We start from the raw sequence: 7,376 nt of genomic DNA, 5'->3' as shown, positions 1-7,376 counted from the left end.
ATAATCCGGATTACCGGATAACATAATCACTGTAATCGCTTGCATTAATTTGCATACGTTTAACTTTGAAAAGAGAAACGCAAGAACGCATAAGACGCAAGGCCGAAATAATGTGAGAGCTATACTTCTATTCTATACTATAGCTAAACTTGGAGATTTCCTTCTCCAGAGATACCATTTGTTCCGTTAACGGAGCCGAAATAATGTCAGAGCTATACTTCTATTCTATACTATAGTTATACTTGGAGACTTTCTTCCTCAGAGACACAGACTTTTTCCGTTAACGGAGTAGAATGTTCCTTGTTTTCATATTTTGAATATTTTGAAGAAAAATTAATTGAAACATTACTAATGCATTAAAATTTATTATTTATTTATATATTATTTTAGTATTTATATAAATTTTAATCAACTCTTATAATAATGGATGTATGTATAAGTATTTATTATAAATTGTTGAGATATGTATTAAAATAGTAAATTTGCTTTGATAACTTAATTTATTTATTTTAAAGATTTAAAAAGTAATAAATCTGCTATAAAAATTTGATATTAAATTTTGTATAAAGTGAGAAATATTTGGGATTAAAAATTCAACTTAACTGATAAAATATTAGATAAGATAACTTGCAAACAAAATTTTATATAATGTGTATAGACACATAGTCAAGAATCATGCAATACAAGAATCATGTGGGACTGAAAATGAAAATTCTTTCATTTTACTTAGACTGTTGCGCAATGTGTCAGAAATGAAATAAGACGATTTTAATTCTATATCTTTTGTATCAATAGAAATATTAAAATGAAATTTTTGTCAAATATAGTTTTTGAGATGGGATTTGTTTTAAGTTGGCTTATGGGAACCTTTCTAAATTTAAGCTCAAATTTGGCCAACCTTTTCATTTTTTTAAATATCTCAGAAACTGTAATATATAGAACAAAATACTAGGGCGATATCAATATGGACCACAAAGGTTCTCGATACTTTGCTATGAAAGTTATCATAAAAACTTTTTTATTATTTTAAAAAAAATGTTGTATTCCTATTTGATTATATATATTCATTACAAGTATCAAAATATAACCTCAACAAAAAATAGAAGTGATTAGTTCTGAAGGTTTTTGCAATTTTATAGCGAAATTTAGTTTTCGTGAAAATAGGGTCAACTATAAACCCATGTAACTTTTTTACTATTGATCCAGAAATGATGGCTTTTTTTAAATCTTAAGTTGAAGTTATTGATTATGTGGAGTTATTTTTTTTAATTTGAAGTTATGACTTTTCAATTTTAAAAAAATAGTAAAAATTTTCAAATAAAAATGTGTAAAAATTCCGCCATTTTTATATGGATTTTCTTGCTTCTTTCGTCAATATCAGGAAGTGGTGTTCAATTTTTTTTTTTGCTAATAGCTAAATGTTAAAGGCTTACAATAAACCAAAACTTGTCTGTCACACTTTATTTTTAATATCTATTTCAGGTGCCAGATATCGCTGAAAAATATTTATAAAAAACCAATATATGATAACATAACCACTTATTTTATAATTATTTAATCGACCCGAGTTCGATTCCTGGTACTTACAATCTCAAAAATTAATTATTTACGAATAATTAAATATAAGAATTATTTCCAAGACCACTGATGATAGGTATTTGGCAATACTCAAAACAGCTGTATGGTCAGCCAAAAATTCAATTAATTAAAATAATATAAAATGAATTTTTATTGCTGTAGTTCACTACTGTTTGAAAAAACCTTATAAATATTTAATTTATTAATACTTTAAATTTCAAACAAATCGATTGATAACCAATGATATCATTGCACATTATATGTAGATACACATCTGATATGGTCACAAACGAGTTACTTTACTCTGATATAATATGTCTACCATTGTGTCTTCCTTAACATGTTCATAACATGTCTACCATTATGCCTTCCTTAAGGTTGAATATCTGTACAATATTATAAAAAATACGGGTTTTGTTTATTTCGATTGAGCATGATAAAACGTATGTATTACTACTTAAAACAATAGAAATATCACTACAATGAATGAATTCACTACAAATGTTTTGAATTCATTCGATGTCAATACTGTTTGAGTTTTCTAGTAAGTCTTGATAGTATTATTAATATATAAATATCCACGAAAAATTAATTGACCTCTTCTATATAAAGTGGATTCATAATGCTCGTGCGCTATTACAAATGTGCGCAAAGTACGTAAATCTAAAGTTCACAAAGTCAATTTTCGTCTAAATTAATATTGCTGCACCCCCTCCATTAACAATCAACATGCTCTTTTGTGGAGCATACAACCCATGTCAGAAAGCATTGAATTAGAGTGCTGTCAATTCTATCTATTTAAATAGAATCTTTTAAAAAATAATGTAATGAAATATTAACTATATATTTAAATACAATCTTTTAATAAATAAATTAATAATAAATAATAAAATATTGAGAGATTGCTTTTAAAGCGTGCAAAACTGGCATACTACTATGTAAGGAATTAGTCATTTTTACACCTCTTCTTCACGAAAAAGAATATCAAAACTTAATAATTAAATATAAATTATTCATATTCTGCAATTTATACTATTAAAATGTAACTTGTCAAAAAGCAGAAAACAAAATCCAATTTTTATGAGAATTAAATTTTTTCTTCTATTACAATTGTACACAAAGTTTTATTGAAATTTTGAATTTAAATATAAATATTTTAAAACCATTCAATTTCTTTTAATTTTTTTATTATAATTTTTAAATAGATTCAATTTTTCCAAATATTTTTGCCAAATAGAAAAGTTTGGCTACCTTTCAATCCACAAACTTACTCTATTGTCCAACCAAGATTCTCTGTTGAGGACGAATTGTTGCTTAAATTTATTTTGTAGTTTTCATTTAAAATTTTATTGTTATTTTATATTTGCAAAATTGTATGTACGTAGCTATACATGTATGTATGTATTACGGAAAACACATGAAGTTGAAACAAATCTGTTTAACAGCACAAATGCACTTAACTAACATACTTTACTTGACTTCTAGGAACTGAAAACGCAATACAACAAGTGCCAGATGAAGAGCAATACCCTCAACTACTGCACACATCAATATGCATTCCGGCATTTAATATGTGAATTGCAGTTACAATGCATTGAAAGCAAAATCCTCTTGACGAAAGTGACTCATTGAATTATGTCCATGCATGGCATATATTCAATTATGTATCTGCATAAGAGCAGAAGAAAATTTTGAATATTTAAATAAATTTGTGCTCGTATATTGGTACTTTGTAAGGTACAGATAATATGAAAGTCAATTATAGTATTGTTGGCAATAACTTGTAAACATAAATATCACGTGTAGAAGCATAAATCGTCCATTTTAATATCAAGTCTATTTGCTAAGATTACAAAGTAAGCAATTTAAAAAGAATTGGATATGGATTAAGTAATGGAAAGTTGTTGCGTTGCAATTTTAAATCGCTTTTCAATACTTTTTATTTTTACAGAAAGTAAAAGTAAATATTAAATTTCAATTAATTTCAATCAACTTTATCAATTATTAGGAGTATTAAGTCATGTTATTATGACCCATTTCCCCATATTAATATACATGTCTAAATTAGTTAATTAATAATTGATTCAACATTTAAAAAACATATGATTTTAATTTCATAAATAAATTTAAACTAATCCATTTTGCAAGAGAAATTTTCCATTCGGTTATGCATAAATTAAATTTTGTTATGAATTCATGTGAAACTTGTATACTAAATTACTATTAAATTGCGAATGAAATTTTATTGACATATGAAACTTTAAAATAAAATAACACACTTTTTTTTTTATTAGTTTTGTTATCTTTCTTATTTAATTTATAACTACTTTTTGTTATTTATTTTATTAGATTACTATTTATCACGCTTAGGCTACATTTGTTTAGACCTGATTTGATGTCCAGACCTCCAATCTTTAATTTAGTTTAACAAATTGGAGCTTCGTCGCCACCATAGACCCATAACCGAAGCTACAAGTTTATCACGGGCATACTGCTCAGTGTTAACATTTGCATTTAGATTCACAATCAAGCATAGAGAATAAGGTGTATTAATTTCATCATCGCAAGTATGTCATCCCTTCGCGCTCATGCAAACGGATCGGCCATTGCTACACGTATTAAAACAACCTTCCGTAACACCATCGTCACCCCAAGCGCCACTAACATAGACTTGTAGGACTATATATGTAATACATGGCTTATCACTAGCAATAAAAATATTTATTTACTTATTTATTTACTTTATTTAATTATTAATTTCTTTAATTATATCTAACCCAACACTTAAGCCAATCAGTTATGCATGATGGTATAACAAAGCATATTTTGATAATTACATATTTATATAAAATTGGAAAATATCAGTAAATATTTGAAACCCGTACTAAATGTCTAATTGTCTGTGGGTGTTCTTTTTACGCGTTTCGTCTACGAACCACCATCAGAGTAGAGATTATATTACAGAATAATATAATGTAATTATATACGTATATAATTATAATATATTATTTATCGTACTCTAGTAAAAAAACTTGTAATGTTTAGATGTTATTGGAAGTCTTTTAGCAAAAGGTTTCAATCTGTAATACCAATTTAGTCATTATCAAGTCATTAAGTAGTTTTCTGTTTCTCTCTCGGCGTTAACCATAGTTCAAGTGAAATATTTATTTAATTTTTATTCATGAATAACACATTATTTAAATTTTAAAGTTTGTTGAAAGCAATTTTGTAAATAGTTAGAAATTTTATAAATTAAAATTTTATCAATTATCGATTACAGGCTAACCCATAATTTAAGTCAATCACTTTTTCCGTCTATGCGCGGGACTACAGATGTAGCGGTGACAATGTTTAGCAAATCATTAAGTTCCTTTATCAAATTGTTGAGAATTCGAAATAAAATGACTGATTTTATAAATATATATATTATATATATATATATATATATATATATATATATATATATAATATATGTAATATTTATAATTATATATATAGTGTGTCTTCTTTTACAAAGTCATTAAAATAAGACTTTTTCTTCAAAGTCTCAATGTTCAATGCAGAGGCTTCAAATAGCTTGTATAGTATTTGAAGTCGGACTCTAATTCAGTTAAATCGGGGATAATCATTGAACAGCTGACGCATGGTTGCGGTGTTTGCTCATAACTGGTAGCTTTATTTGTGATTACAAACTGCTTAAAGTATACCTTTTTAATACTAGTAAAATGTAGGACCATTTCAATTAAAATTATAGTAAAGCCTGAGTATTGTTATTAACAGAATTGTTATATTAAATAATATGATGAGTTAAACTAGTTATTTTTAAATATATAGCATGACGCATAAAACATATCTCCAAGTATACGACACCAATATTCAATACACATCAGAACATCAGTTTTGTGAATATAATAAATCACTGATTAGTATTATTATAACTAACACTCTTCAATATAATGTATTTATGTGTGTACAGTATATGGAGTGCTCACTAAAATACTAACTGGGCGCTATGTTATTGCATCAGTGTCAAAAATTTCACATATTTCAAAAACCGCCTACGCTAGAATTGTCATAACAAAGAGAAAGTAGCACGTATCAATCTATATATATTTGCCTATATATAGAGGCATCTATATTAATTTATATCTATATCTGTGTGTAGGAATAAAAATAAAGCAGCTTTAATATTTTGGAGATTGTTTTTTTCTAACCTGACAGATTTAACCAAAATAAACTTATCGAAACTCTTTAACTAGATCTGAAAACTCTAATGATTTAGCAATGATTTGAGAGCATCACAATACGCAATAGTATACATAATATCTTTAAAAGTAAGAGCTGATATTGACATCACAAACAAACTAATTTATATGTATATAGTATATGTTACAGTATGTAATACACTAAGTTAAACCTAATCTTTACCTTGTAGTTTACACAATCTTAAAATAAGTTTATAGTATAGTTATGTTATACTATGTTGAGACAAACCTTAATTTTATTAAAATCTTAATTTCATTAAAATCTTTATTTCATCTTCGTGTCAGTGAAATTAAGTTGCTTTTTCCATACAAAATTCAGTTATGTGATTTAAATGAAATTAAGCAAAATAGCCTTAATTTCGTTGAAAGGAAGGTTGAAATTAAGAGACATTTCAAATGCAACTATGCATAAGATAAATTTTAAGCAAAAGATAGAGTTGAGATAACGAAAAAGGGACATTTGTTTCATGTCAATGACAGTTCATTTTAATAAAACTGGGAAATTTTTTGAAAGTAGTGAATATTTTTAAATTTGAATACAGAGAAAAAACTACAACTCTTAAAATTTAAAATAAAGTGAAAATAATAAGTCACATACCTGAAATCCGCTTAGTTTAATAAAATTACTGGATGCCATCCCAGTTACAAATGGTGTTTGGGGCATGTAATTTTTAACATTCCATTTGTAAACAAAAACATTTGATTTCCTTAATTTGAGCCAATATGAACGCTTTCGAAACTAACTTAATTTCATTTTTACGAAATTAAGGAAATTCGGCTGTCTGAACATAGTATTAGTAGTTCAAGTATAATAAGTATATCGAATAATTTTTATAACTTTTTCAAGATAAATGAACTGCTGTTTCCATTGAATCTATATTCAAGTACTTCTCTTGACTCAATATTGCATTTGTTTCGCTAAAACCAATACTCAATATTCCAGTATATTTTATGTATATACTACATAAAAACTACTCTATAAAAAACTTTTACATTCCTTATAACTGACATGGGTAAAATTAAAGCTGTGCAACATATAAAATGCAAATTAAATGCAAAAAAAAGTTAGTATCTGCAATTTCTGCTGCTTAATATGTTGCGCAACTACGTGAAGGATATCCTGCATCAAAGCTGACATGCTTAAAGCATTTCTGACTGAATTTTGCATACAATGAAGTCTTTTATGCCAGTTTACGGATTTACTCTTTATGTGTAAATGCGTACTATATTTAAAACAATAATTTTATTTTTTTTGCATTAATATATTTTCACTCAAAACATATAAATCGCAACAATTGCATACAGAGTAAAAACTGAATTTCACTGCAATTTAAAACTCATTTCGTTGTTGGCACAATACACAAAAGTACGTAACCAACAAATCCTTGTTCATTCAACCAGGCAGCTTTGTACCACTGCTGCTACTGCTGCCGTAACTGCTGCAGCTTAACAGTCGCATTCTCCCATTCTTCCATTGAATACATTGCCAGCATCATATTCGTATTCCTATATATTCGCCGAGTTTCCCATAGC

Source organism: Teleopsis dalmanni, chromosome 2, assembly GCF_002237135.1.
Source record: "Teleopsis dalmanni isolate 2A chromosome 2, ASM223713v2, whole genome shotgun sequence".
In the NCBI taxonomy this organism is placed as follows: domain Eukaryota; kingdom Metazoa; phylum Arthropoda; class Insecta; order Diptera; family Diopsidae; genus Teleopsis; species Teleopsis dalmanni.
This window is presented reverse-complemented; position numbering follows the sequence as displayed.